We start from the raw sequence: 9,580 nt of genomic DNA on the forward strand, positions 1-9,580 counted from the left end.
GAAAGTACTATTTGCGTCCCAGGAGTCAGAATCAGGGCTTAAGTATGACCCTGCTCTAGTCCAGCGCATGTGTTTACACACAGTCCTTACAGGTCTCCAGAGTGACAGTATCAGGATAGACATGCAGCCTCTCCTGCTTGATAGCGAAACATCAGATGAGGTTTTTGCTAGAGAAGCTTAACATTGCTTGTGCTAATGAGATAGAAAGACGAAACAAAAGTGTTTTAATGCCCCACAGCCTGCTACAACCGTAAGTGTAGTCCAGTTAGAAGATACGCCATCTGCAAAGTGTCCTGTGAAGGAAGCCAAAGCTAAGATACCCGCAGAACTGTTAACAGAGTTAGCTGAACTTAAGACAGGTGTAGCTTCCCTAAAAGGTCTCAGTGCAGAGATTGCTCAGATTAAGGGAGACATTACAGCAGCCTATGTTTCAATCATCGCCTTATGCCCATGCCCCACTTCCAGTTAGGAGGCCAGATAGGGACCCCCAGCCACCTGTTTCCCAGCAGCAGTATTACAGCAACTCAGTCAGCCCCAAGCACCTGACCCTGCGCAGTATCAATATGCACCTAACCTGTATACCAACCGCTCTGCTCAAGCTCCAATGAGGTGTTTTGTCTGCCAGCAGGCCAGAACAGATGCACGCTGCACACACTGCTTCCGATGTGGGAGTGGAGAACATTTTCAAGCTGGATGTAAAATCCGGGGAGTCAGACCATCCAAAGAGGCCCCTTTAAACGGGGAAGGGTTACCGCTGAGGGACAAGTGTTAACCGTAGCTACCAAAAAGTCCCAGAAATGTGCAAATTGTGCCAGAGAAGAGTCATTTGAGAACCTGAAACAATGTTCATCATGTAAAGAGACACTGTACTGTTCCAAAGGATGTCAAAACCAACATTGGACTAAACATAAGGAAAAATGCACTCACCTGAAAATTGACTCTACCTGTGAAAAGCTTTCCTGTACAGAAGAAAATGCCCACTCTTTACCATCCCTAGCTCAAGGTTGCCACCCCCATAAGGTCACCTCGCTAGTCGGTAGACAGTGCCTTGTTGAGTGTCACCTGAATCGCCACCACCTCCAAGCTCTATGGGACACAGGCTCTCAGGTATCGGTCATTGATGAACGATGGAAAGCGGAATCTCTCCCAAACGCAAGGCTGAGGGATGTTTCAGAAATTCTGGACTCACCTGATGATCTAAGATTGACGGCAGCAAATGGGACTGAAATGCCGTACCTGGGATGGATTGAAACAACTTTTCGGCTAGCCTCTGAAACTGACCAAACGAAGGAACTGATCATCCCAGTGCTGGTAATGAAAGGCTGTCACCTATCTCATCCCATCATAGGTTTCAATGTTATTGAGCACATCCTGACAATGACCGAAAAGACTAAACGGTACAGTACAGTGAAAAAAGCTTTCCCAAGCCTCAAAAGAAATAAGGTGAGGGCTTTTATACAGGCTGTTAGCGCAGAACAGACAGATGAATACGCAGTGAAAACCAAGAAAGAGAAGGTTGCTGTACCAAAACACAGTAGCATTCAGATTGAGTGCCGTGCAGCTTCCCCGACTTTCAAAGACGACATGACAATGCTTTTCCAGCCAGACCTGAACCCGCAGTGGCCAGATGAACTTGAGTTCTTTGACACACTAGTCAGAGTTAAGAAAGGTGTATTTCCAGTTGTCATGCTTGATGTCTCTAACCCCACTGACCACGACATTGCCCTGCTAGGACGCTCCATAATTGGTACAGTACAAACCATTATGACTGTGTTACCTGCCCAAGTCTTTGAAAAAGCTGTCACCCCAGCCACAGTGAATCACACCAGTGTTCAAACCCCATGTACTGCTACTGAACAGTGGGATCCACCAGTAGGTTTAAGTCACCTAACCGAAGAACAGAGAGAGGTTGTTAGGAAAATGCTTAGAGAAGAGTGTCACTCCTTCTCCAGATCAGACAATGACATTGGCTGCATTGAACGATTGAAGATTACTATTTCTCTAAAGGACTCTGAACCAGTCAAGCGCACACATACATGTCAGTGCCCAGGCCACTGTATCAGGAGATGAAGGGTTACCTTCATGACCCATAGTCCAGGGTTGGGTTAGGAAGTCAAACTCTTCATATTCTTCACCTGTCGTGTGCGTTAGGAAGAAGGGACGGGACCCTCCGAGTTGTGTATAGATTACAGAGACCTGAACAGAAAGACACATCCCGACCGCCAGCCCATCCCTCGGGTCCAGGACATCATGGACAGTTTAGGTGGTAATTTCTGGTTCTCCCTTTTAGATCAGGGAAAAGCATATCACCAAGGGTTCATCTCTGGAAGAAAGCAGATCACTGACAGCATTTGTGACCCCATGGGGACTCTATGAGTGGATACGTATGCCATTCGGCCTCATGAACGCTCCTGCAGCTTTTTCAGCGTTGTATGGAGGAATGTTTGGAAGGGCTCCGGGACAACATCGCATTCCCTTATCACGAACGATAGTTTTCAGTAAAACTTTCGACAGCCATGTGAATGATGTGCAAAAGGTTTTGCAGCGTCTCAGAGAGTATGGCATCAAACTCAAGCCAAGTAAGTGTGATATCTTTAAACCCCAGGTCCGTTATTTGGGCAGAATAGTGTCTGCAGACGGCAGCAAAGTTGACCCAGCCGATTTTGAAGCAGTAAGAGCATTGAAAGAGAGATCAGACCACAGACTGTGGGCCAGCTCAGAAAAATGCTTGGTTTTACTCACTTACTACAGACAGTACATCAAAGACTTTTCTAGGAGGGCCAGCTGTCTGTATGACCTCCTGAAAGCAGATTCAGAGAAATTACCTGACCACCCACGGAAAGCAAAACAAAGAAAGTAAGTCATGTGGTGCCCTCAAACAAGCCAATCCCTGTGGACTGACCAGCATCAACAGGCACTTGAACAGCTGATTGAGTGTCTGCTTCACCCACCAGTCTTAGGTTTCCCTGACTTCACTCCAGCCATTTGTTGTACACACTGATCGCGTCACACCAAGGCTTGGGAGCAGTTCTTTATCAAGAGCAAGATGGGAAGCTTTAGGTCATTGCTTATGGCTCTCGAACCTTAACAGCATCTGAGAAGAACTATCACTACCACTCTGGCAAGCTAGAATTTCTAGCTCTAAAATGGGCAATCACTGATAAGTTCCATGATTATTTGTACTATGCTCCGACCTTCACTGTATACAGCGATAACAACCCGCTCAGCTACATTCTGTCTACTGCCAAACTGAACGCAACTTACTTCCAGGTGGGTTGCAGAATTGGCTGATTTCCACTTTACAATAAAGTACAGGCCAGGCAGAGAGAACAGTGATGCAGATGCTTTGTCGAGGGATGCCACTGGATGTAGAGTCACTGATGAGAGAATGTCCTGAGGAGCTTCCACCAGACACCATTGCCGCCACTATACAAGCAGTAGAGGCAAGAGAAAGAGCTTTTGTGCCTTGGTCAATTTCAGCTGCATCTATGTCAGTATCAGCTGAAGGTGAGACAACTACAGCAACAATCAGCTCGATCCCAAAAGAGGGATAAGAGAGGAACAAGAGTGATCCGGGCATCCGTCCTGTGGTCGCATTTCAAGCGTTGGTTCCAAACCGCCAAAGAGCAAAAGGAATTCAGTCCAAAGACAAAATGCCTATTCAGAGAATGGGACAAATTGACAATACAGGTGATGGTATTCTTTTAAGAATATACAGCCGCAAGCAGTTAGTGCTACCAGAGCAGTACAAAGTAAAGTGATGGAAGAGTTGCACAATAACATGGGACACCAAGGTAGAGACTGTATCACTAGTACAGGACGCTCTTTTCTGGCCTTATATGCAATCTGACATCAAGCACTATGTGACTAAAACTTGTAGCTGTGTAACAGAAAAGCCAGGCCATGAAACAAGAGCTCCTCTGACAAACATTGTAACAACACAGCCATTTGAACTGGTATGTATAGATTTCCTCCATCTCGACAGATGCAAAGGGGGATATGACTACATCCTCGTGATTGTTGATCATTTACACTTACTCAAGGCTACGCCACCACATCAAAGCTCAGGAAAACTGCTGCAAACCTCATCTTCAATGACTTTGCCCCTGAAGTTTGGGTTCCCCCCGCATCCACCATGACCAAGGGGGAGAATCGAAAATCAAGTTGTCATCAGTTAAAGAAACTCAGTGATGGGTAGAACAACACCCTACACCCGATGGGGAACGGTAAGTGGAAGAATGAACAGAACATTGTTGCAAATGCTAAAGACACTAACTGAGACACAAAAAGTAAACTGGAAGGAGTCCCTAAACAAACTGGTTTATGCCTATAACTGCACAATGGAAGGATGGCTATTACCATTTATCTTTGTTTGGGAGATACCCAGGCTTAGTTGATATGTTTTTGTATTGTGACAGAGGCAGGTTCCAGTAACAGGAGAAGTGAGAACTGGAAACGAGAATGGAAGAAGCATACACCATCAAATGAAAATGTCAGAAAGCTGTGAAAGAAGAAGAAGTAATGAATAAAGTTGAGTTCAGTGCTAAGCTATGGGAGAGAAGTTGATTAAAAACCTGACACCAAGAGGAGGACCAGGCAAAACTCGAAATTGGGAAGATAAATACAGTAGTGAGAAAATGGGTTAGACGCCGATTTATGAGTTGAGACAGAAAAGGGTAGGGGAGCCCCGGTCCTGCACAGAAACCTGTCATGTCCTGTGACCACTTACCTTTTGAGAGACAACCAGAAATGACAAAGATGAAAAGTAAGAAAAGAGAATAGCGGATACAGCTCTGAGATTCTGATGAAGACAGCAGGGATGAATATGACCTTCATCATGAGCGCACACCACATCTCCTCCAGTACCTGGAGAGGTATGCTGAACCAGCGAGAGAGTTGGAAAACAGGCCCCACCAGGAAAAGAAGTTGGGTGCAGTTGATAGCACAGCACAGCCGTGAAAATCAGCTGGAGGAGAAAACAACAGTTAAAAAAGTGCTGAGGAGATGAACTTGCCTGCCGAAAATGTGCCGATGATGTCACTAAGTGCCTTTCCTTCATTAACTGCTGCTGCTGAACCCGAGGAACCAGCTAACTGCCAAAAAGAGAGAGACACAAGAATACTATGATAGATCATAGCACAGCCACAGTTGTTCTGTCTGAGGTGCATCAAAAGGATATATCAGCCACCCTACATGTATGGACTTCAGCAAACTTGAGGCAAGACAGAGTTGAATGTGAATGGACTACTGACTGATTTCACAGACTGTCACGAGACAATTAGCAGACTATGCATAGATCATTAAAACTGATGGACTGTTGACAATAGTATGAGAAAAGACTGCTTATGGAGTTTATACACTGGTAACAGATATGGACTGTGAATATAACTTATTGGTTTATTTGAACTGTGAACTTTGAACTCTGCTCAAGTACTAGCTTAAGAAGAGGATTTTAGTCAGTGCTTATAGACTGTTTAAGAAGAAATGTTTGTAATGTTGGGAGAACATTTATTTTGTGGGGAGAGTGTGACAGGTTAAAGGAGATATTATAGCCTGTTATACACAAAAAGTATTAGTAAGTTATGGTATGTAAGATTAAAATATTAAGGTAAAAAGATATGCATTAGTATAGTTATAGAGATTGATAAAATTCATAATTGTGTTAAAATCCGCAAGGTAAAAGGGCAAATATTGTAAGAGGAAATGTGTAAACTTTATATTGAACTTTTATTTTTGTGGTGCCTAATTTAAGGGTAAAAGTGTTAATCTGTGATCTACTAAATGCTCTTAATCTATGAGTGAGATGATTGTGGTTCACCCAACTTTCTGGGGAAATAAGTTTTTTTTATTATACAAAATAGTGAGGAAACATAATCACCCGGATTATTCTCCCTTTTTCAGGTAGATGATAAAACGAGTTAATTTTGAATGTAATAACTTGCTAAAAAGAGATTTAAGTATATGTTAGTAAATCTTCAGTGTTGTGAAGGGAGTAAAAGGTGGTGTGTGAGTGAAACCTGCTTGGTTGCAGCGAAGAATAGCTTCGCACTGAGAGTAGCTGCCATTTTATGTTAATTGTGAATGAGCATGTGCGCTGTTAATAATATATTTGGGGTTATTTGTATAATGTGCTCGAATACTTTGTTGACATGGTTGATAAATGTAGTTATGGGTTACTGAGCTAAAGCTACTTTGTGTTTGACAGTTATATTGAAACATTTGTATATGTTTTAGTGAATTACAGTTTATGCTGTTGTGACTTGAATAAGCTTTGTACCCTACAAAACTCTGGTTCCTGTAGATCTGTTGTTCTGTAAAATGTGGTATTTTTGTAAAAGGATTATACTAAAGTTTTCAGTGAGGAAACATAACTGCGTCACTCTCGTGATTATTTCTCCCCTTTTTCAGGGGCATAACATATGCTCCTGTTAACTGTATCCTGTCCTCGGCTCTTCCTGTCAACATTAGCATAAATCTCCTCAGACTGCTCCATATAAAGGCTAATTCTAATTGCTCCCTTAAAATATACTTTGGTACTTTATGGAGCTGCACACAGTACAACGGACAGTATATTCTGTGGTATATCCTCTTAAACAGCTGCTGTAGCTTAACAGTCTGTTCTGTCTGAGAACGTGCAGTGTTATCGGTTTAGGGAGGACTTCACGCATTAACCAGTGGTTAAGGAAGAGACACAACAGCTGAGAGACAAGATGCATGAGTGTGTAGGAATGTAGCAGGCAGGTCCACTGGTGCATGGTGCATTGTGTTGCCATTGGTCACCTACACATTGTCCCTTGTACAGTCAAGGTTGGGAGTCATTCTCACCGTCATTAGCATAGTTTTGTGTGTGTGTGTGTGTGTGTGTGTGTGTGTGTGTGTGTGTGCCCTCTCAGTACTGTTCTGCCCTCTGTTTGTGTCCAGGTCACACTGTTTTAAGTATCCAATCACATTCAATCAGGAAGCTGGTAGACCTTGTTAAAGGACATTGTTCTTTATTTATTAATATGTGACTTTGTTATTTTTATTATTAATGTGATAAGCATAGGTTAATAATTGGTCCAACTTTTTTTTTGTACGAAGCACAAGCCTATGTCAAATCACATGACATGTTTGTAATAAAATAATGAAGAGTCATTTTCCAGAGTACAGTACGTCTACATCCTCTCCTCTAAATCTAAACACAACTATTATTTGTCTTATTTTTTCTCTCTTCCTCATTCTCTTAATGTTCTTCTTCCTCCCCTATGTCTCTCTGACACTAAGGCTCTATCTCAATTATCAACAAAATGACATGGGTAGTTGTGGCTATGCTAATACAAAAAATTTAACAATATGCATACTTATGTGCGTATTTGTGTGCATGTGTGCGTGTGAGAGATTGTTACAGTGCTTATTGTTAAACCATTTTCTGTGGCACAATATAAATCATTCCATGTCTCTACATGGTCATCTTGTCCAGAGTATATCTCAACACAGTCCTCCTACCCAGGGAATGGGACTTGCTATTTGTGGTGATGGACAGGACACTATCATACCAGGAAGATATAGATAATAGAGGGGAAGTGGAGAACAAAGTCTAGCTGTTAACATATATTAAATATCATATGTAACAGCCCCAAGATAATTCAGGGAGTTTCCAGAACTCCCCCTTCCTTTCACCTTTCTGCTGATTTGGACCCTCTGTTTACTCCCAAATATACATTAACATGTTCAGGAGGTCCATGACTACAAACATGCGTCATTATAATGTCCATGTCATGGACGTTTAAGGACGGGTCAGACCAAGGCGCAGCGTGAAATGCGTACATGTTTATTTAACTGATAAACACACGACAAAACAATAAACCAAACGAAACGTGAAGTCCTAAGGCTACACACAAAACAAGCCTCTAACACGGAACAAGATCCCACAACATGACAGTGCCAATAGGCTGCTTAAGTATGGTCCCCAATCAGAGACAACGAGCGACAGCTGCCTCTGATTGGGAACCACACCGGCCAACATAGATCTACAACACCTAGATCACAAACATAGAAAAAACAACATAGAAAATCCACACCCTGACTCAACATATAAGAGTCCCCTGAGTCAGGGCGTGACAGTCCATACAATAGATTTAACACTACAACCTTCTCCAAGTGGATATTGAGGGTGGGTAGGCTTAACAAGTGAAGATCAGATGACAACAGTAACCGCCGGGGCTCTCCTCAACATTTACATTTACATTTGAGTCATTTAGCAGACGCTCTTATCCAGAGAAACCTACCGGAGCCATTAGGGTTAAGTGCCTTGCTCAAGGGCAGAGACAGATTTTTCACATAGTCGGCTCGGGAATTCGAACCAGCAACCTTTCGGTTACTGGCCCAACAATCTTAACCGCTAGAGCTACCTGCCGCTCTCTCTTAATGAAACTGATTGGTCGAGGAGATTTTGAGTGACAGCTGGTTGAACGACTGAAAAGATCCACTTAACTTCACTCTTTTGGGACCGATATAGAGGAACAACAGTCAAATATGAGAATTTGATATTGTGCTTATATGTAACTTGACTACAAAGACTGACTGTCAAAGATGATTAAGTAACATCCTTTGATACCCTTTGATATCTCTACTACACTCATTGACTGGTGGTACAGTCAACTCCTATACAGTGTATGTAATTGTGGCTTGGTACTGTTGAGAATGTTCGCACCAGACCTAAATTGAGCATGTAAATATCTGTAGGATATATTTGAATAAGAAATTATGTGTATGCACAAGGTCAAATGTACTAACTTCATGTTGAACCTGATGACGAGTGAAACATAACTACTGTGACACAGGAAGTTACAAACAGAAATTAAGTAGGAATTTTATTAATACGATTTCACAAACAAATAGAACGATAGGTGCGATGGCATGAGTGTGTGTATGTGCATGCATGTATGCATGTGGGTGCATGTGTGTATGAGGGTGTGTGTGTGGGTTTGAGAAAAATAGACTTTAACTATTTGCACATTGTTACAACACTGTATATATACATAATATGACATTTGAAATGTCTTTATTCTTTTGAAACTTCTGAGTAATGTTTACTGTTAATATTTATTGTTTATTTCACTTTTGTTTACTATCTACTTCACTTGCTTTGGCAATGTTAACACATGTTTCCCATGCCAATAAAGCCCTTAAATTGAATTGAATTGAGAGAAAGAGAGAGAGAGAGACAGGGAGAGAGAGATAGAGAGAGAGAGAGAGAGAGAGAGAGAGAGAGAGAGAGAGAGAGAGAGAGAGAGAGAGAGAGAGAATGAAGGAGGAAGTTGTGTGCACTGTAGGCTACTGTATTGTTACAGTATGTTGTCATGGTGATGTTAAACCACTTTCTCACAAATCCAGTTGTGTTTCCTGTCACATGACTTGTCATTCCAGGCCTCCAGAGGACGCTGATCTTTACGTATCTCAACACAGTCCTCCTCACCAAATTCTGGATTGCCACCACCATTATCAGGCTGTGGTTTATGCCAGTACCTACAGGGTTAAAAACTGTCAGATATCATGGTTTATACCAGTACCTACAGGGTTAAAAAACTGTCAGATATCA

This window comes from Coregonus clupeaformis, unplaced genomic scaffold (genome assembly GCF_020615455.1).
Source record: "Coregonus clupeaformis isolate EN_2021a unplaced genomic scaffold, ASM2061545v1 scaf1253, whole genome shotgun sequence".
Lineage (NCBI taxonomy): Eukaryota > Metazoa > Chordata > Actinopteri > Salmoniformes > Salmonidae > Coregonus > Coregonus clupeaformis.